The sequence below is a fragment of the Callithrix jacchus genome, chromosome 1, assembly GCF_049354715.1.
Source record: "Callithrix jacchus isolate 240 chromosome 1, calJac240_pri, whole genome shotgun sequence".
Lineage (NCBI taxonomy): Eukaryota > Metazoa > Chordata > Mammalia > Primates > Cebidae > Callithrix > Callithrix jacchus.
In genome coordinates, this window is record NC_133502.1 from 120,270,050 (window position 1) to 120,294,968 (window position 24,919).

A 24,919-nucleotide genomic window follows, 5' to 3' on the forward strand; every position below is an offset into this window, starting at 1 on the left:
CATGCCTGTAATCCCAGCACTTTGGGAGGCCAAGGCAGACAGATCACGAGGTCAGGAGTTCAAGACCAGCCTGGCCAACATAATGAAAACCTGTCTCTACTAAAAATACAAAAAATTAGCTGGGTATGGTGGTGGGCACCTGTAATTCTGGCTACTTGGGAGGCTGAGGCAGGAGAATCGCTTGAACCTGAGAGGTGGAGATTGCAGTGAGCCAGGATCGCACTACTGCACTCCAGTTTGGGAGACAGTATGAGACTTTGTCTCAAAAAAAAAAATTGCATTTGTTTGAATATTTCCTAATGTATTTGACCTGACATTTACTGATTAACATGTAAGCTATTTGCACTCATTTTCTATTATAAACAATGCCACCATGTCTACATTTTATGAAATTACTAATCACTCACAAGATCCATATATGTATATATATGGTATAACTCCCATATCTGAAGTGTGCAGATTTTAAATTTGTATAAATAGTGCAAATCTTTTCTATAAAGCTTGCATCCCCTCAGCAACATATAATAGTCCCTGATTCTACCTCCTTCAACAGCATATGCTAACAAACATTTTGATTTTCCCCAATCTAAAAGATGAAAAATATTTTCTTTTAGCTTTAATTTCAAAATTAGGAATACATTTGTGCATTTCTTTCACTTTCTCATTTCTTTCTATTTAAAATAGGTTAGTATATTTTTTGTGTTTATGAACTGTTTCCATTTTCTTTTCCATGAGTTGTCTGTTTATCCTTTATTTCCTATAAAAAAGATAGGGAAGACTTGGTGAGTTTAGGGCATAAAACACTGGCCAAATTAGGAGAAGCCTTGTTGTTTTCCCAACTGAGACAAAAGTCTTCCTCATACAAAAGATACATTAGGATATTATCAACAATATCTTCATCAGTATTTATTCAGGAACAAATTGATAGATAAGTGAGAGTGTCTTTGTCTCTCAATATAGGCTTACCCCATCTTGCAAAAGTATAACTACTCCGGAGACATTCGGAGCAGTAAGGAGTGTGTGAATGTTATGTCTGAGTTGTCATAAGCAAGCAGGGTGAGGGAGGAAGGGGAGGAGCAATCAATACACTTAGATCCCAAACATGGCTCTAATGGTCTAAGGCAGTCCGAATCCATTTCTTTCCCAGACTCATTTTCTTCTAAAAAAAAAAAAAAAAAAAAAAAAAGCAGCTCCATGCCCATGGAATGTAAATCTAACCTTTCAAGCCTCCAAGTAATTCTATAGTTTTTCTCAGTTAGCACAATGAAAGCCCAGTCTGGTTTCATTTTGTTTAGACAAGGTCTGGCTCTGTTGTCCAGGCCGGACTGCAGTGGTGTGATCTCGGCTCACTGAAACTGTGCCTGTCGGGTTCAAGCAGTTCTTGTGCCTCAGCCTCCTGAGTAGCTGGAACTACAGGTGCCACCACAATGCCCGGCTAATTTTTGTATTTTTAGTGGAGACCAGGTTTTGCCACATTGACCAGGCTGGTCTCAAACTCCTGACCTCAAGTGATCCGCCCACCTTGGCCTCCCAAAGTGCTTTAACTAATTTATTTTTGTCCTGGTAACATCTAGCTCATCATTCTTTTATAGAGTAGAGCATTTCACTGTATAGCTGTATTGTAATTTATGTAATTATTAGCTATGTTGTTGGGTATCTATGCTGTTTCCCACTTTACAGTATTGGATAAGTTCCTTAGAAGTGGACTTTCTGACTCAAAAGGCAAATAAGCTTTATGTTATTTGGTACATATTATCAAATAGCCATCTAGAAAACTTGAAAAATTTGGAGCTTGTTTTTAAGTTTAGAAATCAGAAAAAGTATTAACAACATTGTAAGTCATGGTATAGAACAAAAAGGTCAGCAAACTCAGCAAAGGGCCACATTGTAAATATTTTCAACTTTGCAGGCCATAAAGTCTCTGTTCCCTCTCTGCCATTGTAGTACAAGAACGGCCATGGACAATATGTAAATGAACTGGCCTGGCTGGGTTCCAATAAAACCTCGTTTATGAATCCTGAAATTGAATTTCAAGTAATTGTCACATTAAAAATATTATTCTTCTTTCAATTTTTTTTCAGCCATTAAAAACAAGGCCCAGACTATGGTTCACAGGCCACATAAAAACTAGTGCAGGCTTGATTTGACCCACAGGCTGTGGTTTGCCAGTTCCTGGTGTAGAATTGAGTACTTTGATAAACAGTTTTAGCATACTAAAATATCCCTCTTTGAGGAGAAACTTGAACCTTCCTGCAGGTTCTTCTTGGCTCTTTAATATTCACGTGATATTAAGACTTCCTTGGACACCACCAACTGTTAGAGCAGTCAATGGGCAAATAAATGTCTCTGCACATTAATTGCTGTCAATATTGATTTAAATCACAGTTGAGCATATTTCCTAAGGATTTAAAGAATATCCATTGCTATGGTTGCTCAAAGCTGTCCCTGGATTAAGCCAGACCATTAGAGCTGTGTTCAGAATCAAACCGTATTGATTACTCCCCTGCTTCCTCTCTCACCCTCCTCCTTTGTGATAACTTGGACATACACATCCATACACTCCTTATTCCTCTGAACTCCTCCAGAGTAGTGACACTTTTGCAAGATGTGGTAAGCCTATGTTGAGAGAGAAAGACACGCTCACTTATCTATCAGTTTGTTCCTGAATGAATACTGAAGAGGACATTGTTGATGCTAGCCCATGTATCTTTTGTATAAGGAAGACCTTTGTCTCTGTTGGGGAAACAATTAGGCTTCTCTTAATTTTAGCATCTTTGTCATGCCCTAAATTCACCAAGTCTCTTTCTTACCTTTTTACAGTATTTTCTCATTAATTAGCTTTCTTTATACATATTTTCATTTATTTGGTTATGTTGTATTTTATGTAGCTTTATAAACTACATCTTCTCCTTTATCTTCATCTTTTAGTAGAGAGATTTTAATTAAAAAAAAATAAGAATGGGGGGTGACATGCAGGGATGTGGAAGGTCAGGATTTGCCAGGGGGGAGGGGTGAGAATGGTCCTAATGCGCCCCGGTAATCTTTCAGCTTTCTCATAGGATTTTCTTCTAGTCTCTTTTCTTAGTGCAATATAGCAGCGCCATTCAAAACAGAACCCCACATTTATTTAGCTAGTCTCCCTTTTGTCTAATGGCTCCATTTGTGAACCACATTGTCGTGGGAGCCCAGACATGGATTCCCCTGAAGGTCTGGGGACTCTCAGGCTGGAAGTTCTCTATGCCCAAGATCAGAGCCCAGGAAGGAGCTCAGGCCAGAGAGTTTGCCCTGGGGGTTTATATGCAAGGTTGTCGGGAATGACAGCAAAGAGCCAGGCTGCTTGATGAATCCAACGAACAGAAAAATCTGTCAAAACACGCAGAACGTTCATTGCAGGGATCGTGGAAACATTGCCTATTTGTTTGGAGCGCGTTTAATTATTTTTAAACATATGCAGTCTGTAGTTCAGTGAACATGTCAGGAAAAATAGAGGAAGAAAAGCAAACGAGGGAGGGTGGCGCTGTTCCTGGAGCGACTCCTCTTCACAGCTGGCTGATGGGGAGAAGCAGTCGATGCCCTCCGAAGTGTGGCTCCCTGTCTGTCACCTAATGAAAAGCAGTAGGGGGATTAATGTCATTAGCTTCAGGCCGGCATGCTGTGTAGTAAACAGATATACATCCTGGCTCATTTAGGGTAGTATTTCTCAGCTCCTGCCCACCGGCCTGCAAAGGTCACTCCCAGCCTTCTATTAGTTAAATGGGAAAAAAATGGGGTGGTTGAGAGAATCTTGTGGTCTGTTACAGTGAGAGCAGTCACTGGGGATTCTGGCACCTAACTCTACCCCTCCCTCCCTTCACTCACCCTAATTGGGCTTAGATTTCTTCTTTGGGGAAAATCGGAGGTAACCAGAGAAGATAAAAGCTCTACAAGTAAATGCTTTGCAGAAGAAAAAAAAATGTTTTATTTTGATAACTAAATTGACTAAGGAGTGTGGAAAAAATTGGGGGTTTGCTCTTTGGATATCATGACCATCTCTCTTTACTCTTGAACCAATAGCTTTTTCCACATATTAGCACATGCAAAGCTGAAGGCTGGGCCATGCGTGTGTTCACTTTTCTCTAATCCACAAAATGTGAACAGCAAACAGCTACACATGAATAAAACTTAGATATTTTATGTTCTTAGAAAACACAGAAATTTTGACTTTGAGAGTGGAAACTATTTGGAGGATGGGAAATAAAAACATAAGAATGTCAAGAGGAAAACAAATACTTCCTGAGGATGGTGACCAACCTGCAGCCACAACAGGAAATTTTAAATGGAGGAATACCCAGAATCCTCCAGAGAGATCCAGGAAGAGTCTGGGAAGCCATTTTGATAAAATGAAGAAATAACAACTAAGGACAAGAAAAGCATGTTTGAGGGAAATGTGGCAAGGAAAATTCGGAGTTAAGGCAACATTCCACAGATAGTAGATAAAGACAAAAGTAAATGCTGCCTTGTAAGAATTTGCCTTGCTTCTTTTCTTATCAAAGCAGAACAATCTATTTTATATGAAAAGCTTTCAACTGTGCCCTGATGTTTGTGGGCTGTGTAGTATTTTGTAGCAATAGATGTTACTATCAAAGAAACAATATAAATGAAAAGTAAAGAAAAAATTCAGAATCATTTGTATACATTATGTCACAAACTCAATTCTGAGCTCCCCCTCCATAGCCCTATGGCTTCCTGAGAGTCACTGGGAGTGATATTTCCTGAAAAGCATCATGGCACTGTTAATTTTCTCTTCCACTAGTAGCAGGGCAGCAGTGGAGAAAAGGAGATATCGGGAGGAAGAACACACCATCAAAAACCAAAGCAGAACAAAACAACAACAACAAACAGAACAAGGGCAAATTTAAATAGTTTTAGTTTTTAAAGATGAATCTAAATCTTTAGGCCTCACCAGCCTCCAGGTAGAAATAGGATCTGAGAGCTTGATACTAGTTATCAGATTGTTCTCACTGATCAACTGTTGACACAAAGCCTCAGACCCTTCTCCTAGGTCATAACTCACAAGTAAGAAGGAGGAGGCCACTCTGATCCTCTCGCTGCTCTGGAGAGTCACGCACCTGGGAATAATCCTCTACCCTCTTGCTGGCCCCACCATGTCCCAAGGAAAATGGAGACTTCAATGCAGAAAGATTGCTACCCTGCCCAATCAGCTGCTTCCTGATCCTTCCAAAGGACTGATTCCCATTTTCTTCATCAGGCCAGGGTCAATTCTCTCCTGCACACAAAGAGAGAGGATTATGGTTCTTGATGGTTAGATTTAGGCCCCAGAGCCAGCCTGGGGGAGACCCATCCTGGCTGATCTCTCCTTGACTTGTCTCTTCTGAGTCCAGGCTTCAGTGCAGGACACTCCTTCCTCCTGGGTTCCTTTCTTTTTTATCAAAGCACTCATGCCATGGATGCTGAGTGGAGGTGGGTTAAGGGGCAGAGGGAGATCAGGTGGGTTTCCACCATCTGAAGATGAGCTAGGATCTACCTCTCAGAAGTTTAATTACCAAAACTTACAAGAAAATGTTGACATCTTACATGACTTAATATGTTAAAGTAAAAGTTGCCCTTAGGAACAAAAAGGGGAGACTAACGAAACTAGGTATCATCCAAGCTTTTTCAGAAATGCAGTTGTATCAAATAGAGAAGGAATATGCTCTGTGTGCAATTATAAGAAAAGTGAGGCCTGCCTGCTTCATTTTAATGGATCGACTACTATTGACTACTGAGTGGTTTTCTTTTTCTTTTTGTTAAAGATAAAAATCTTAAGAGATTCCCTCTTGCTTAGCCAAATCTAGCAGTTTTCATGTATGACAAAATAAACTCTTCCAGCTGTAGAATGCTGGGGCTATATTTTCATCTCTGGGGTCTGGTGACTACATAAACTGTAAGAACAAAGCTAGAGTGATTTATTTACTAAGTGTCATTGGAAACCTAAGATTTTTTAAGGGTTTGTAAACACGTACAGTATGGGACATATTAGATATACTGTTTGGATAGCACAGAACACTCATAACAACCTTGCACGTTACAAATTTGATCCAGAAAGCCAGTGGGGGTGTTTATCATCCCCTTCCTTGCCCAACCAGTGTCATTGTCTTGCCTGACCTCAGTGTCACAGGGCTTTCTGGATGAGGAAAGAGGAGTACAGTGGTCTCAGAGCCCTGGCTTTGTTGGCCCAACCAATCAAGGGCAATGGGATCCTGTGTTCTTTTCATTGGACTTTATACCTTTTTGTTTTTCTTTTTTCTCTCTTTATTTTTGAGACAGCGTCTCACTCTCTTGCCCAGGCTGGAGTGCAGTGGCACAATCAAGGCTCACTGCAGCCTCTAACGCCCATCTTAGCCTCCCGAATAGTTGAAACTGGAATCACACACCACCATGTCCCACTTATTTTTTGTATGTTTTGTAGAGATGGGGTTTCGCCATGCTGCCCAGGCTAATCTCGAACTTCTGGGCTCAAACTATCTGCCAACCTTGGCCTCCCAAAATGCTGGGATTACAGGTGTGAGCCACCATACCCGGCCAACTTGAAAACTTAATGTGGATCAGAAGCATCTGGAAAATTTGTTAACAAACATGTAATTGCACAAATTCTACCTCTGGAGACTGATTCAGTAATCTGTGTTGAGGTCTAAGAATCTGCATTTTAGTAAGTACCTCCCCTCAATCTAGTGATTATGCAATATAAGAATCACATTTTTGAAACACTGATGAGATCTTCCAATTACAGTAATGCTTTAAATACCATGGCAGTTGGTGGGGGGCGGGGGACGCTTTTTAGGAAGGTGTGAAACACAGCATTTAGTATGTGTCGAGGGCCTGGCCTTGTTTGCTTAATGTGTGGTGTCACTTTAGGACAACTATTGTCATCTTGATGACATTGTTTAGTGTACATTGCAGATGGATTATCTTCTCTATTCCCTCTAGCAGTCTGTTTAGAGCTGGAACCAAGTGACCATAAAATATTGCAGGGAATTTGAAAGTTATTCCATTTAACTCTTCATATTGGAGCTCAGGGAGAGAGCAAAATGTGTGGAGCTCATGTGGCCTGTGTGTATGATTATCTTTATGTGTGCAACTCAGAAACAAGGGCCTTGAGCAAGAAGCAACTTAGCGGGTGGTGCTTTGTAAGCAGCATAACACAAAACACGTAAGGAAAACCGTATGTGGGTATGTGCACGTGTGTGTGTGGTGAGTTACACTGTTTGGCACTTAAGGGTTTGTACCTATACCAAAGGCAAACCACTGGAAAAAATACTTGCCATTTCAAGGACTGCATAAGGTGACAGAATTTCCTCTATGAGACATAAATTTCACTCTCGCTGCCCAGCTGGCCGATTGTTCCAATTCAGTAAATCACAGATTCAACAAACACGTATTTAGAGAAGGAGAGAAGTGGAGGAGATGAGTAATATCAAGCTGTGCAGATTAAGAAGGCCAGGGCTAAGTCTTTGAATTTGTGCACAATAGAATGAATACCTTTTATCCATTCACCCCACTAAACAAGCAGCACCAGGAAAATCATTTTCCAATTAGTCAGCAGGTTTCAGCATCATTACCTTTGAGATCAGATTTGCTACCATTCAAAAATGCATCAGAGGCAGTGTAGGAAGAGTTCAGCATCATTCCTGGCATGCGAGGTCTGGGAGGAGGTGAAATTAGATTAGCTGCAGGAAAATGGGAGGGTTTACATTACCAGAGGGGCTCTACCTGGCTCCAGGCTTAACAGTGAACAACGCTTTCAGCATATGGCATTACAATGGATTAGTGATCAAGTACGATTAATCCTAATAGATCGTCTTTTGAACCTCAGTAGCTTGTTAGGTGAGAAAAAATGGTCTGTCCCCAAAGTGTCAGGTGAAACTCTCATTTGAGGTAAGACTACCATGTGGAGATGGGTCTCCATCTGGTGGCTTCCTTTTGTGAAACTCCACCAGAAGGTGTTTTAATGAGGCTTTTATAGCAGGCACCACCTGCCACTAATCTTCCCCTCTAAAAAGGTGTAATTGAGGGTTGGTTTTACAGTATGGCTCATAGCCTAACCTTGGGAATTCATCAAGAAATGCAAATCTGGGTGGGATGGTGTAATCATGAAATGCCATTTTGGCTTTTGGTTTAGACTGAAGTGGTTATAGAAATTTGTGGTGGGCTAATTACAACCAGCTATATAGTAGCTTCCCCTTTTCAGTTAGACTAATACGTGTGTCATCTCAGAATTAAATAACCAAGTTGATGGTGACCATATGTCTTCATTCAATTTTTTGCACATGTAAAGAGTTGCAAGGCTGCTAGTGGTTCACACAATTTAAAGGTTTCATTTACACTATTAAGGTTTAACTGGTTTGAATTTACTGCACATTCTTCCTCTTAGTAGATGTTTCAGTTCTACAATGTACTATATCAATGAGACATGAGCAAATTACAGAATCACTGAGTTGTTTTCTATCCATGGGACTTGGGGAGTAGAGATATTTTTCTTTATGTCTTAATTTAAGATTCAGATTTCTGTGACGCTGCTATGCTGGCAGGTTAGTTATTGATTATACTGACATTTCCACTCAGGACTTTGAAATATGCTATAGAAGATGGAGTATTATAGAACAGCTTTGATTTTTTAATTCAGCAAACATGAATTAAGTTCTTACCATATACTAGTTAATGTTGCTACAGATTAGGAAATAATACTCTTAATAACAGTAACAATAATATTACACAAATGCTGCTTCCCAATAGTGTGGTATTATTTTGTTTTCATTCTTGTGCTACTCAGAATATTTTTGAAAATAATTTTCTTTTGCTAGTACCACTTTAGAATATTATGTTAAGAAACATCTAGCTATATATAATCAAATTAATAGTATATACACTTAGTAAATTTCAGTATTTGATGTTCATCTATAGGCCATTTTGAAAGACAAAGAAATGGATGGCTCCTGTTCACTTGCCTTTCAATTACTAGTTTAATGATAAGAGTATTGCAAGAAAGGTAGATGACCCAAAATATCCCCAAATTCATACTTGGTTTGCAGTTTGAGTTTGGAATGGCATTTATGAATATAAAATATTTTAAAGCAGAAGACATAAACTACCATCCCAAAGGCTAAATCTGACCTGCAGTTTTATATTTGGGCTTTTATTATTTTTGTTTGCCGGACTACACAGTTTTGTTTGTGTTTTTTAACACAAATTTTAATCCATGTGAACATAATACACTCTTTCCTCTTCACCAAAGGCCCTATTTACTTCTAATCTTACACCAAAGCACACTGACAAAATTGAATCCCAGATCTAAATAAGAAGGCTGATATTCACACAAGTTTGTGAGCATTGGTCCCTTACTTTAGAATCAATCCCTGAACATGTCTGCATGTGTGCAGTGAAGCCCTTAGGAACATATCAGTGAGGGAGAAAGCAGGAGCCCACCCAATTAGCAGAATCACAGAAGCCAAATCTACCATTTGTAGGGCTCAACTTTATAACTGTTTTGCTCCCCTATCCCTAATATCCTTGCTACACAACCAGAAGCCAGAAACTGGAGGGACAGGATAGGTGAGAAGAAGGTAAAACCACATTACTTAAATTATTTTCCACTTAAAAAAAGATTTTACCATGAGTTTGAAAACATGTAACTCTAACTTCAACTTTCCCAATGCCTTTCTCCAGGAAATGTAGTTCTCACAGACATGAATGATTAGAACTAATCCTGCCAAAGAAAAAGAGTACATGAATATTGTTCTGTCATTGACAGGAGAATGACGTTGATTCTATTTTTATTTAGCCTTTAAAAAATTAGGAAATTGGTCTATCATTTCCCCCAAATAATCCCTTAGTGTTGGTTTAATTTAGAGGAAATAATAGCTGCCTGAAGCATGGTCTGTCTCTTAGTATTGGCTATGTCCATGCATCATGTTAAAGAAGTATCCAACTTCTCCCTGCCTCAGTTTTTCTACCTATTTTACTCATTCCACTAATGCCATAATCAAACTTAGCCTTGGGAATTACTATGAAGCAAGAAAATGGTGTCTTTGAAGTTTCCTCACTTGATGCTGCCTTTTACTTTCCTGTGACATCTGGTAATGCTCATCCTGAATGCAGCCCCTCCTCAACTCTGCAGCACAATGCCAGGGCTTCCAGCCTCAGACAGTTCACATCCACATCTGCGTATCCGTGTCTCTCCAACCCAAAGTCCCTGGGCCATGATTTTCTAGCTACTTTCTCACTGAGCACCTTGCCGTGAAATGGGTTTTAGTAGGCTTATGATTTTGCACTTTTTAAGCATTCAGTCATAAGCCAAGGGAATGGTTCTTTTGATAAAAATGAATAAAAGCTCTGTAGCTCGATTAGGGAATCATAGATGAGAAGGGGCCTATGGATAACCAAATCATACAGCGCTTTGCCACCACTAAAGATGGGTTTAGAATAAAACATTTAATTTCTTGAAGACATATTTAATCATGTCTAAATGAATTATGAAAAAGGAACTTAAGTTTAAAACAGACTATGATAAGGACTTTTTTTTCTTTTGAGATGAAGTCTTACTCCGTCACCCAGGCTGGAGTACAATGGCATGATCTCAGCTCACTGCAGTCTTCATCCCCTCCTCCTCAAGGGTTCAAGCAACTCTCTTGCCTCAGCCTCCAGGGTAGCTGGGATTAGAGGTACCCACCACCATCACCTGGCTAATTTTTTTTCTATTTTTAATAGAGATGGGGTTTCATCTTGTTGTCCATGATGACCTCGAACTCCTGAACTCAGGCAGTCCATCTGCCTTGGTCTCCCAAAGTGCTGGGATTACAGGTATGAGCCACCACACCCAGCTGATAAGGAGTTTTATGAAAATGAGAAAGTTATCTGGGTATGTTTCCTGTGACTTTTAGGACTTGGGGATAGACAGAATGGAGGTATATTGGCTAAATCTTTGTGATCCCATGTTTTTGGTAATAAGTAGGTGAGTACTCACTTCTTTGGCTCAGCTAGAAGTCAAAGAAATCTCTTTAAACTCTTTTCTTCCTCACACAACATTCGCCAGCATAGTGACACTGGGCTGCATTTTGTGTCCCTAGGTATCTTCAGTTCACTACTGATTGTCCTCTTTCATAAATTATGTCTTTATTTTACTCTTCAGCATTCAGCTTTCCAGCTTTCCTATGCTCTCCCTAAGAGCCTTGCAGTGTGCCATTCTTCCTCTGGAGAACCCACCTGTAAATGAATTTTCCCCCCTCAGACTTTGTACATGAATCCCAAAAATGAGGTTGGCTCACCTTGACATTTTATTGTTGTCTGGCATTTTACCTTCTATATTCCTCAGTATGTCACATATGTTTGTAACTGAGGCCAGGAAAGTTTTAAGAGAAGGGAAAAAGAAGAGAGCAAAGGAGGGAGGGATGGAGAAGAAAGGACCAAAAGAAGATTTTTGTTTAAATCCTTGTTTCTGTTTTAGATAAATCATTTAGACAGTGATCCATCTCCCTAGAATCAGACAAAAATGTAGGTAAGCAAACTTAGATGAATTTATCTATAAGCATGAAAATTACTCACCCAAAACAGTAGCATAGGTGTGGTGTTTGTCCCTGAGAACAAGTTGGTGGCATCTGGCAGAGATTCACAAAAGTGTTTGTGAGACTTATATTTATGGAAGATTCCTGAACCAGCACAAGATTTTGATTCGTAGACCTGGGTTGAATTCCAGGAATCTCCATTTTAACAACCACCCACAGTGGTTCTGACACTGTTCTAAAGAAACTATATTTCAAAAAGTTGTTGGCTATTTCATCAAGATCTTCATTACTCTTCCTGGCCCTTTGAGAATCCTGAGTGAGGAATTTCAAAGATGAATGTGTCTAGAGAAAGAGCTTGTTGCATAGAGAGCCAGTAAATTTTATTGCAGATTATATATTTTTTTAATTTAAAAAAGAGCCATCTTGGACCAGTTATGCTCCGTAAGTAAAGCACATAAGCATTAACCTTGAAAGAGTCTAGCCTCTGAAGCAGTTACTGTCTACTCACCAAAAGAACTGGAATGATTATGGGCAGCCCAGGCTAGGTATGTAACGTGGGTGTTAAGACTCTGTTTACAAAAACCAGTGTGGGAAGGCATGGAATTTTCAGACTGAGTGATATTTGTATACACAGTTCCTCAATTTGTAATCTAGAGGAACCCAAAGTTTGTTTGCTGCAGGTGCAAATCTCACATTGCAGCAAAGCTGGACATTCCATGGCTCCCAAGCTGATGTGTTGCCCTGCCTGCCCTATGCTTCCCTCCTTGTCTACTTTAGCCAGTTCCTTAAAAGCATCTGATTTAGATAAACTATAACTATTCGAAGCATTATTGCTTAAAGCCCCCATGCCAACTCACAACACTGTAAAGTTTGAAATCATCAATCAGTAATTATCTTCATATGTTCATGATGAAATAAAGTTGCAGAAAAGGCCAGTTTTTGCTTCAAGAGTACCCTCTTTTAGTTCTTTTAGGGTGGTAGTGATGTCTATGGACATTGGATAGTCTCATGCACAAAGAAATTCAAGTTGGAGAAAGCAAAAATATCCAAACATGAAGGGCAATGAGAGCATCCCAGCCTTTGGCCAACAAAAGGACCTGGGTCAATAATTTTTGGCTGAGTCAACCAGTACTTGAAATTTAAGTGTTTTACCCAACATTCCTATCATATATATAAAGGATTTCAGATAGAAATGTACTACTAGTACATAATATAAACCACTATTCTTTTTAAACTTAGAATCTACATTTGCATTCATTCTGAAGCTTATCTTTTATTTCTAAAGCTTGCAAACTAGATGCAATATTAACTTTCAGCAAGCAGGCCTGGTGCTTACTCAGGAAAAAGTTTCCCTTCTTTGCTTTCATCTATAGGACTTTCTATTCTGACTGTGTTTGACTTCATCCCTGAGTGATCTTTAACTGGCATGAATTAAAAGACTCTCCCCGAATAAGAAGTGCCATGGAAATAGGCACCTTTCATCTTTGGAGGCAAAGGAGACCTGTGCCACATGGTGGAGTGGCAGTTCCTTAGATCAGCATTTCTTTACTAGAGCCCAGAAATTGAGTCACCCTACCAGACACAGCAATACAATAAGCAGCCAGTATCCCAACGGAACCAATGCTAAGCAGTGATTGGGAATTTCCATCAGAGCATCTTAATCCACTAGTTTGAGTTGTCACCATGAGTTCCACGATGCCCATTAAAATGGCTTCAGGTCACCTTTACTGAGCCTGCCCATTCACTCCAAAACAATTATTCTAATCCCCTTAGCAGACCCAATCCCTTAACACTTATGAAGTGCCCTCCTACACAGGGTGCTGACATTTTCCAACAACACTGGCCTCTTTGAAATGCCAATCAAAAGTCCTCCTTGTTAAAATACACGACCCTCTTTGCAAGTATAAACAGACCTTCATACATCACTACCACCACCATCATTAAAAAGCACTTACAGAACACCCACCTGTGCATGATGCTGTGCAGCCGGGCCCAGAATGAGCAAGTGTTCCAAGTGCTGACCTGAGGAAGGAGTGGCTACAGCCCTGCCGCTTCAGGGTTCTTCTGCTGTTTATTTAACACAGACTGTGCCTAGGGGCATGGGCCTGCAGCAGACCACTTCTGGTAGCTGGGTAATTGCCCCAAGAGAATTAATTAGCTGCTCAACAGAGCAGATCTAGGAAAAGTAGTGTTTGACAAAGCTCACCATTAAGGTTTTACCAAAATACTACTTCCCAAAATGTTAATTACCACTCCCCAGTACTCAACTACTTGGTTCAGCACAGGATGATTCAGAAGGATCTTTCCGTTCTTTTCCTTCCCCTACATACTGCCACCCTATTGCCTACTCACCACTAAGAACAGAAGGGTAAATAGAATTAATGTTGATCTAATGTCATGCTTTTAACCAGCAAACCAGGGCAGAGGACATAGGTTTATTTACCACTCCACTACTTAACTGCAGGGAAACTTTGGAGAAGCCGATAAATGCTCTGGGCTTCAGTTGTCTTCAGTGTAGAATGGGAACCATACTGCATACTCGAGTTGTTTAAAAGGTTGAATGAAACAACATAGAGCGAAAATTCAGTGCTTAGGACTCAGTGGTGTGAGAGAAATCTGGGCTAAATCTTAGACAAGACTGATAGTATTTACTAAGTCTGGGAGCCTTTTGAAAGGGGAAGCTGGGAAGGCCTTTGCACCCCAGGGGTGAGAAAGTCTGATGAGAAAGAGAGAGAAAATAACATGAAAAAAGGAAAGACATTTAAAGCTACCAAAAGTTAGGCAGGGACAACCAATGAATGAGGGTGCCTGGAACCTAGGGACTTCACTGGGAGGTGGTAAGAAGAGAGGGTGAAGCTTAAGAGAGAGAAGCAGTTGTGGAGGGGATCTGTGCCATCATCCATTCGTTCATTTCCTCGGCTATGTACGGACATCAACATTTACTGTTGTCTACCCTGTGCCTGAGGCGATGTTTGGCAAATTTACATGATTCTTTATGCAGGAAGCAATGTAGTGACCTGGAAAGAACAATGACTGTGGAGATGTGAGCGTGAGTCCTGGCTCTCACCTCTATGATTTTTGGCTTTGCATTAGCACCATTTTACCCCTCTTTAGCTGCATTCTTCCTGTGGGCCCAAAGAGACATGTTTTACATAATTTTAAAACTTGGCATAATAAAAAAAGAACTGAGGCTTCAAATCTAGCTAGAAACATGTTTTGATAAAGATGTATATGATTTAATTTCCTTCTCCCCATTGCAGTGTTTTCCCCACAGTGAAAATTTAGGTATCTGCCCTTTACTTAAACCATATACACCATGACAAGCAATAAAGGCTTTAACAAGAAACATGAAAAGAATAAATCTAAAGATGTGACCTTTCCAATTCAGAGATGTTTGTTCAAAGCAGTTCCACTCAATAGTCTTAATCTCTTGAAAGGAGTCTTTTTTTTTTTTGAGATGGAGTCTTACTCTGTCACCTAGGCTGGAGTTCAGTGGCGCAATCCTGGCTCACTGCAACCTCCACCTCCCAGGTTCAAGTGATTCTCCTGCCTCAGCCTCCCAAGTACTTGCAACTATAGTCGCGTGCCACCATGCCCGGGTAATTTTTTCTATTTTTAGTAGAGACGAGGTTTCACCATGTTAGCCAGGATGGTCTAGATCTTCTGACCTCAAGTGATCTACTCACCTCAGCCTCCCAAAGTGCTGGGATTACAGGAGTGAGCTACTGCGCCCAGCCGAGTCTTGGTTTATTATGAAAGAGTCCCCTACTTAAGACTGATTGAAATGGCTGCAGAGGGAACCTAGTGGTGCAGATGTCTGGAACCTAGCACTATGATGGTCTGAGGTCTCCATGTCTTTTCCAGTGCTTAACGATGATAGGTGACATATTCCAAAATTCTAAGTGGATATCCCTGATTAAAAATATGTAATACATATAGATGCTAGCAAGCAATATTTTACCTACAAAAGAAAAGTTAATGTGGGCTGGAAACATCCATTGATTTTTGATGTCCACATACTAAAGAGGATGTGTTCAGTGTAGTTCACATAATTCTGATTGGATATCCACATTTTTAAGCCTGCTCCATCAGACCTAACCTATAGAACTTCAGTTTCTCTATTGGCAAATGGGAACAGTAGTGTGTACCACCACAGGGATATCAGCAAAATGGCATGAGGAAAAGTATTGAAATATCCTGGGACCAGTCAACCTAAAAAAACCCCAAGACTCTTCTCAAGAGATTAAGACTGTGTTTTAAAGCAGTCTTTTTAGTTCCTCGTGTACCGTCCTTTTAAATGCTGATAATAGGTCTCCCTACCTATCATCAGCATTTAAAGAAAAACAACAGACAGTTGAACAGATAAATAAATAACACCTGAAAATGTATTATTTATTTACATGTTCAACTGTCTGTTGTTTTTCCTTCCTTCATTTACTAGAAGGTATGCCCCAAGAGAAAATCTCACTTGTCATATATATGAAGACTTGCCTGCTCATAGGAGGTACTCAATAAGTTTGTTGAATGCATCGTAGCTGATCAATAAATGACAGATATACACAAAACTATACATAGGTGTATATGTTCATATATTTATAGCTTCCTTACTAGATAGTATCTGCTTACATATATATATATTCATGATAAAAACATTCTATATGAGCTATCATAATTCTCATTTTATGTATATAATAAACGAGTTAAGAAAGGTTAAGTAACTTGTCCAGCTTCACAGTGCTAAGAGTGTTGGTCTTGGGAATTGAACCCATAAACCCACACCCAATTTATGTTTCTTCCATTACAGCACAGCTCCTCCTCACTAATATTTTCTTTAAGAAGTGGCTCTCGTTCTTTCTTACCATACCCTGTTTTAGACTCTATTTCGTAGTATGTAACTTTATGTGTCCTTCCCAGTATTTCCTCGGCCCTCTTTCCAGCCCGCAATAGCCTGTTCTATATGTACAGGGATATAGCTCAAAGTATCTTTGCATGGCTCTCTGACTCTGATCTTGTTATGGAGCCATCTCAGGGCTGTTTTTCCAGGAGTGGGCTGCTCCTGCATTCTTAAAGCCCCTCACTTAATTGACTATTCAAAAATCAGATACCATGAGCCCTTGTCCCCATGGGGTTAAAGCACCCAAAAGAAACCCCACAGATTTTCTTCTACTTCACAGCAAAGTTTGAGCCACACATGCAGCAGCCGCTGATGGACTCCACACCCCAGCTGTGCCGCTGAAGGGTGACTGTACTCAGGCAACCGCTTCCAAATCGAGTTGCTGAAATGGGGCCTCCTGAGGCTTTGGCAGTGTTAATTACTGAATCCTCCCGGCCCGCCAGCCAGACTTCTCCACGGAAGCCCTCGCCATGTGGAACTGCTCCTGGTGGCACTCCCTCTGAGCTTCCATTTGGCGACATTTTAAAAGATGTTTTTATTTACTTTAGCGTTCAGTTCGTCCTCCCAGCTCTGCCTCTGCCTCTGACACTTCAGGACTGAAATATGTTTTTTGCAGCTGTGGAGGAGTTCCACCAGGTTCCTGAATCCTGCATTTAATGAGATGGTTGCCAGAGGAGAGGCCAGAGCTGGAAACATTGACCCAGGTTTTTTATTCAGGGGTCTGTGCACACAGATCCACCACACGAATGATACAACTAAGGGCATGAGACGGCTCTTTACCCTGTAAGCCTGACTAATTTTAGTTCCAGAGTCCTCCTACATAGGACATGCTCCACATTCGTACATAATATTTAACTTTTCTGTAAAAATTCATACAAAAAGGGACCCTTGGTTGGGACAAGAGTGCTTTTGTGACAGGTTTCCTGAAAGAAAAGACTCCACATCATTTTTATGCCTGATTTGACTTGCTCTGTCAGTCATAAGAATTTGGCCAGCTATGCTATGAAACAATGCAAGTCCCATTCACAAGGACTGTAATATGCCATTCATTAAGATGACTCTCTCGGCTTCCACCGTGGGTGTCCTCTTGCTCCACCAGAAGACCTAAGGGGGTAGAAAAGAGCCAAGCTACTAGAATAGCTGCAGTGGAAGGCACTGTGGTCACAGGGCCAGTGCCAACTCCAAAGGCATGTACCAACCAAAATACAGATGTTCGATTTGGCCGTGAGAGATGGCATGCAGGCCTTTCAGGTTCAGTGAACCAAACAAGCTGAGGTTTTTCATCTTCCAGAAGTTGTGCCCATAATTCTAATTGCTAGATTGAATTCTCCTTCTCCGGAAGATTAGCTGTAACCAATGACTAGGGACTGATGCAGAGAAGACACTTTATTCTTTTTCTTGGTTTTTGTGCCATAAGGTTTTCAGATGGAGCAAAGAGACAGGTACAAGTCAGGACACAAATGGAGTCCAGTGCTTTCTGCTGCCTCACCTGAAAGGCAGTCATGCAGGAGACACCCCAAACAGCAAGTAGACAGTAAGTCATGTTTCTTGGGAAATCATGATCTAAATTTCCCACATGAAAAGAACCCCAAGCCTATTACTTGTACAGTTTGTATTTTCTCCAACTTAAATTCCCAAGGAAATACAATCTTCACCCCAAAGTTCAGTTCTGTGGGTTGAATTGTACCTCACAAGAATTCCTATATTGAGGTCCTAATCCCTAGTATCTCAAAATGTAATCTTATTTTGGAAATAGGGTCATTACATATGCAATTAGTTAAATTAAGATGAGATCTTGGTAGAATAGGGTAGGCTCCTAATCCAGTATGATTGATGTCCTTGTAAAAAGGGAAATTTGCAACAGAGACACTCACACAGGGAGAATGCTGTGTGAAGATGAAGGAAGAGATTTGGATAACGCCCCATAAGACAGCAAACACCAAAAGTTGCCAGCAAACCACTAGAAGCTGGGGGAGAGGAACAGCATAGAACAGATTCTCCCTCTCAGCCCTCAGAAGGAACTCGCCTGACAATGCCTTGATCTTGAACTTCCAGACTCTAGATCTGTGAGAAGTACACTTCTTTTTTTTAAGCTATTCAGCTGTGGTGTCAGTATGGCAGCCCTTACAAACTAATTAATACACCAACTGCAACTGGTTTTTTGCATCTGTGTCCCCTCAAAATTAAAACTCTTAGGGAGAATTCTCTACCAGTTTTCCAAGCAAGTTTTAGAAAAAGATAACTGCCTTATGAGCTGAACATTGTCAGAGGTGAGCAGATTATATCATGTTTGCAGGTCAATGTACTTTCTGTAATGTTCTTTCTAAGCACTGTATGTACTGCAAATTATTTAATGTCCCTCTGAGGAAAGGGGAAATGGAGCTACGGAAGGACAGATTCCCTGGAAAGGATGCTCTGTGGTGGAGAGCTGCATGCACACTAGGGCTTGCTCACAGAAACAATACCTGTAAGCAGGTGAGACAGAGGAGACGTTGAGTGGTATTGTGGCTACAACAGATGGATAAAATGATGACTGTCCATTGCGGCCCTAAGATCAGCTCCAGTGTTAGGAACTGTAAATTGTGTCACTATTTTCCTATAATTTTGTGGGGAATAGAAACTTATCAAAATCCTGAGAAACCTGTTCCCAGATGGGGTAAAATGGCCACAAAATTTGTATGCTGCCCAGAGGTGTAAGGAATGGACTGTAGTGGATGCTGTGGTTGTCAGCCAATCCCCTCTTCAAGATGAAGATGCTCATTTCCTCAGATGCCAGGAGTCATGGCTGCTGAAGGCTCATAGTAGAGTTCCTTCCTCAGCATTGACCTCAAAGAAAGCCACCTCATCTTAGGACATACCCCATCTAAGGGACATCCCACACTGAAGAGCTCAAAGTAACCAGGTAGCAATCAGAATTCAGTTAGTGATATTTTTGCTGTGTCCTCTGGGTGGAAGCCTTCCCTTTCTGAGGTTCAAAACTTCTGGGTCTTTTACACACAGAGTTTCAGAGACAGAAAGCATACATTATTCAGTGGGATCTGTCAGAATAATCGGGGCAATCCCAATATCACTTTTCTTTCTGAGACTTGGTATTCTACCTACTGGGGACATAATACCATGTAATGGTCATTGTATGTGAGTGTACATTGTATCCTGTAGGATGGAGCCCCTCCTTGCAGTGCCCCCTCCAAACTGCCCCATGAGCTGCTCTTTGAAAATGCTATCCTTCTGATCCAGCAGGACAGAAGCTACTGGGCAGTACAGTAATGTTATGGTTAGTAGATCCATGATCAGTGTTCATAGTGGGCCCTTCTGTGCTACAAAGTGGGCCCCTTGGTCCTATGTGATATAGGATCCTGTGTTTGGGATCAAATGTGACCCCAGATAACAGGGCTGGTTGAGGCCCTGGGAACAAGAAAATCATACCTATATTCAGAATGTACTGATTTCAATCAAGATAAATTGCTTTTTCTTCTCAAGTGGAAACAGTCCAATATAATCAACTTGCCATGAAGAGGCTGGTCAGTCCTCTCAGAAATGTTGCCACATTAGAGGCTAAGTGTGGGTTTCTATCACTGGCATGTTGGCTATTCTCAAAAGCAGCAGTAGTTAGATCAGCTTTGATCAGTGAGAATCTGTAGTGTTAAGTCTAGGTGAAGACTCCTTCCCTGCCACCATAACTACTTTGTTCATGAGTCAACTGTGCAAACACTTGGGTATCTGATGACCTAGACCCTATATCAGATGCACCATTTCCATATACAAGAGACTGCTGTTAGATTTGTCTCATCATATGACTTGATGCATCTGACAGGACCAAAACCATGGTGGGAAGTTATGGTCACAAGATCATTTCATGTCCCACCATAATGCTACCAGGGTAGTAGCACACCATAGTCTTTCACATAATTTTCTGGTGCAGATGGCATATCTTTGTTCCAGAAACCTATGTGCCTGCTGTTACTGTGGCTTGCCATATACTTTGTATACAATTTTTTCCACCATAGTTATCTCTGTTATAATACCATATACTCTGTATAATACCATAGGATCTGCCAGATCTTAAGACCCAAGCAGCAGGGTCACTTGCATTGCAACCTAGACCTTCTACAGAGCTTTCCTGCTAGGTTCCCCCTCAAAGCTGACAGCCTTTTAAGCCATTTAAACTTACAGTGAAGAGAGAGTTTATAGAGAAGATGAAACTGCAATCCCACCATCACTCAATGAGTCAGAAGCCAGGAGTGACTTACTATTTATTACCCAAACCTACTGAGCTTTCTGTTGGAAAGATCTTTGTAAGGATTAGGAATTAGGTTAAAAAATTAAGAACTAATTTCAAGCAAAAATTAAACTTTGTTTCTCCTTAAACAATTAACATACCAGAGTCAGTTTTCCAAATCCTACCTCCTGATTAAATGCCCTTTAAAACTGAAAAAATATTATACATTTAACAAATTGTATTCATACTCAGACTATGTTGACTCCATTGTAGATACAGGAATACACTGCTTCCTAAATGCAAAGAGGCCTACCAGGAACTGTATGTCCTTCTTGGGGGTGAGAAGACAAGGGTACTAATTTGTCCTGTACTTCAAGGGCATGCTCCTGCATACCCCACTGATACCTAAAACTCTACTGATATGGTTGGGCTTGGAATCTTTAGATAGTCTGTCTTTCATTCCCTGGAGTGTATGTGGCTTAACAAAACTTCTAAAATTCTTGCTGCTTCGTGCTAGTCTGGTTTGATTAATATTATGCCTTTGAGATAGTGAGCCAAAGTGACATTCTACAGAATGTCCACAGTGTCCCTTGGACTATACTGATAGAAGGTTGGAGAGTTAACACAGCTCTGGGGAAAGACTATATATGCATATATTTATCTATTTCATGAAAGGACAAATTGCTTCCAATCCTCCTTCCTGATAGGTTGAAAATGAACACAATCACCATTCCAATGGCTGCATACCATGTTCCTAGGGCTCTGTTGTTATGTGCTTATGAAGATATCACATCTGGCAAAGCAGCTACAGTTGGAGCTACTACTTGGTTGAGTGTTAAATGATCCATTGTCATTCTTGAATTTTGCAGCAGGGAGGCCAATGAATTAAATGTTTTTGCATTATTACTATTTTTGCAAACTGTAGATCTTTAAGGGTAGCACTAATCTCTGCCATTCCACAAAGGATGCAATATTATTATTTTACTTTAAGTTCTGGGGTACATGTACAGAATGTGCAGGTTTGTTACATGCCATGGTGGTTTGCTGCATCCATCACTCCATCATCTACATTATGTATTTTTCCTAATCCTATCTCTTCCATATACCCCACCTCCTACTATTCCTTCCCTAACCCCCTAACCCCAGACAGGCCCCAGTGTGTGATGTTCCCCTCCCTTTTTCCATGTTTTCTCATAGTTCAATACCCAATTATGAGTAAGAGCATGAGGTGTTTGGTTTTCTGTTCTTGTGTCAGTTTGCTGAGAATGATGGTTTCCAGTTTCATCCATGTCCCTGTAAAGGACATGAACTCATCCTTTTTTATGGCTTCATAATATTCCATGGTGTATATGTGCCATATTTTCTTTATCCAGTCTATCGTTGATAGGCATTTGGATTGGTTTAAAATCTATTGTGAACAGTGCCACAATAAACATACATGTGTATGCCTCTTTATCATAGAATGATTTATAATCCTTTGGGTATATACCCAGTAACAGGATTGCTGGGTCAAATGGTATTTCTATTTCTAGATCCCTGAGGAATCACCACCACACTGTCTGCAACCATGGTTGAACTAATTAATATGCACTTCTATGGACAGTGTATAAGTCTTCCTATTTCTCCACATCCTCTCCAACATCTGTTTTCTCCTGATTTTTTAATGATGGCCATTCTAACCGGTGTGAGATGGTATCTCAATGTGGCTTTGATTTGCATTTCTCTAATGACCAGTGATGATGAGCTTTTTTTCATGTTTGTTGGCTGCATAAATGTCTTCTTTTGAGAAGTGTCTGTTCATATCCTTCCCCTACTTTTTAACGGGGTTGTTTTTTTTCTTGTACATTTGTTTAAGTTCTTTGTAGATTCTGGATATTAGCCCTTTGTCAGATGGGTAGATTGCAAAAAATTTCCCATTCTGTTTGTTGCTGGTTCACTCTAATGATAGCCTCTTTTGCTGTGCAGAAGCTCTTAAGGTTAATTAGATCCCATTTGTCTATTTTGGCTTTTGTTGCCATTGCTTTTGGTGTTTTAATCATGAAGTCTGGCCATACCTATGTCCTGAATGATATTGCCTATGTTTTCTTCTAGGGTTTTTATGATGTTAGGTCTTCTATTTAAATCTTTAATCCAACTGGAGTTAATTTTTGTATAAGGTTTAAGGAAGGGATCCAGTTTCAGCTGGTACTGGTTGTTCCTTTCCCTGCTTCCTTCAGGAGCTCTTGTAACGCAGGATTGGTGATGACAAAATCTCTCAGCAACTGCTTGTTTGTAAAGGATTTTATTTTTCCTCCACTTACGAAACTTAGTTTAGCTAGATATGAAATTCTGCATTGAAAATTCTTTTCTTTAAGGATGTTGCATATTGGCCCCCACTCTCTTCTGGCTGATAGGTTTTCTGCTGAGAGATCTTTTGAGTCTGTTGGGCTTCCCTTTGTGGGTAACCCGACCTTTCTCTCTGGCTGCCCTTAGCATTTTTTACTTCCTTTCAACCCTGGTGAATCTGATGATTATGTGCCTTGGGATTGCTCTTCTTGAGGCATATCTTTGTGGTGTTCTCTGTATTTTCTGAATTTGAATTGGCCTGCCTTGCTAGGTTGGGGAAGTTCTCCTGGATAATATCCTGAAGAATGTTTTCCAGCTTGGATTAATTCTTACCATCATATTCAGGTATACTAATCAAACATAGATTTGATCTTTTCACATATCCCATATTTCTTGAAGGATTTGTTCATTTCTTTTCACTTTTTTTCTCTAATCTTGCCTTCTCACTTTATTTCATTGAGTTGATTTTAAATATCTGATAGCCTTCCTTCTGCTTGATTGATTCAGTTATTGAAACTTGTGTATGCTTCAAGAAGTTCTTGTGCTGTGTTTTTCAGCTCTATCAAGTCATTTATCTTCTTCTCTATGCTTGCTATTCTTGTTAGCATTTCATCTAACCTTTTTCCAAGTTTATTAACTTTCTTGCATTGGGTTAGAACATGCTCCTTTAGCTTGGAGAAGTTTGTTATTACCCACCTTCTGAAGCCTGTCTCTGTCAATTTGTCAAACTCATTCTCTATCCAGTTTTGTTCCATTGCTGGTGAGGAGTTGTGATGCCTTGGAAGGGAAGAAGTGTTCTGGTTTTGGGAGAATTTAGCCTTTTTGCACTGGCTTCTTTCCATCTTCTTGGACTATCTACCTTGTTCTTTTAAGTTGTTGTCCTTTGCATGGGGTCTCTGAGTGGACATCCTTTCTGTTGATGTTGAAACTATTTCTTTTTGTTTGTTAGTTATCCTTCTAACAGGCCCCTTTGCTGGAAGTCTGCTTGAGTTTTGCTGGAGGTTCACTTCAGACCCTGTCTGGGCATCACCAGCGGGGGCTGCAGAACAGTAAAGATTGCTGCCTGTTGCTTCCTCTAGTAGCTTCGTCCCAGAAGTGTGCCTGCCAGATGCCAACCAGAGCTCTCTTGTCTGAGGTGTCACTTAGTCAGGATACATGGGGGTCACGGAGACACTTGAGGAGGCATTCTGTCCTTTATTGGAATTTAAGCACTGTGCTGGGAGATCTGTTGCTCCCTTCAGACCTGCTGGGTAGGGACATTTAAGTCTGCTGAAGCTGAACCCACAACTACCCCTTTTCCCAAGTGCTCTGTCCCAGGAAGGTGGGGCTTTATTTATAAGTCCCTGATGGGCTACTGCTTTTCTTCAGAGATACCCTGCCCAGCAAGAAGGGAGTCTAGTGACAGTCTTCCTGCAGAGGCCTTGCTAAGCTGCTGTGGGCTCCACCCAGTTGCTCTGTAAACTTCGTGGTGACTTTGTTTAAACAGGCGAGGTTAAAACCACCTACCTGAGTCTCAGCAATGGTTGATGCCCCTCCCCTCACAGAGCTTGAACATCTCAGGTCGAGCTTAGACATCTGTGCAGGCTGTAAGAATTTCAAGCCAGTGGATATTACCTTGCTGGTCTTCATGGGGGATGGGACCTACCAAGATAGATCACTTGGCACTCTGGCTTCAGCCCCCTTTTTTAGGGGAATGAGCAGTTCTGTCTCACTGGCATTCCAGGCACCACTAGGGCATATGAAAAAAACCAACTGCTCTGGCTAAAACAGCCACCCAGTTTTGTTCTGGAAACCCAGGGTGCTGGTGTTACAGGCACTGGAGTTACAGGCACTGGAGGGAATCTCCTGGTCTGTGGGTTTTGAAGACTATGGGACAAGTGCAATATATGAGCTAGAGTGTCACAGTGTCAGAGTATCATGAAAAGTCCCTAATGGCTTCCTTTG

The 24,919-nt window shown here is 40.7% G+C and overlaps 1 long non-coding RNA gene across 2 annotated transcripts in view; it reads right to left on the reverse strand.

Annotated features, from left to right (window-relative positions):
- Positions 1 to 1,172: 1,172 nt before the first annotated feature.
- LOC118151652 (uncharacterized) overlaps positions 1,173 to 24,919 on the reverse strand; it is a 213,194-nt gene continuing 189,447 nt past the window's right edge. Inside the window, exons 4-5 of one of the 2 annotated variants that reach the window (XR_013526672.1) lie at positions 5,189 to 5,266; positions 1,173 to 3,602 (exon numbers count right to left, since the gene is read on the reverse strand). This is a non-coding gene — a long non-coding RNA (uncharacterized LOC118151652). Of the gene's footprint in view, positions 3,603 to 5,108; positions 5,267 to 24,919 lie in introns of both variants that reach the window. The other variant, XR_013526671.1, reaches the window with a different exon arrangement.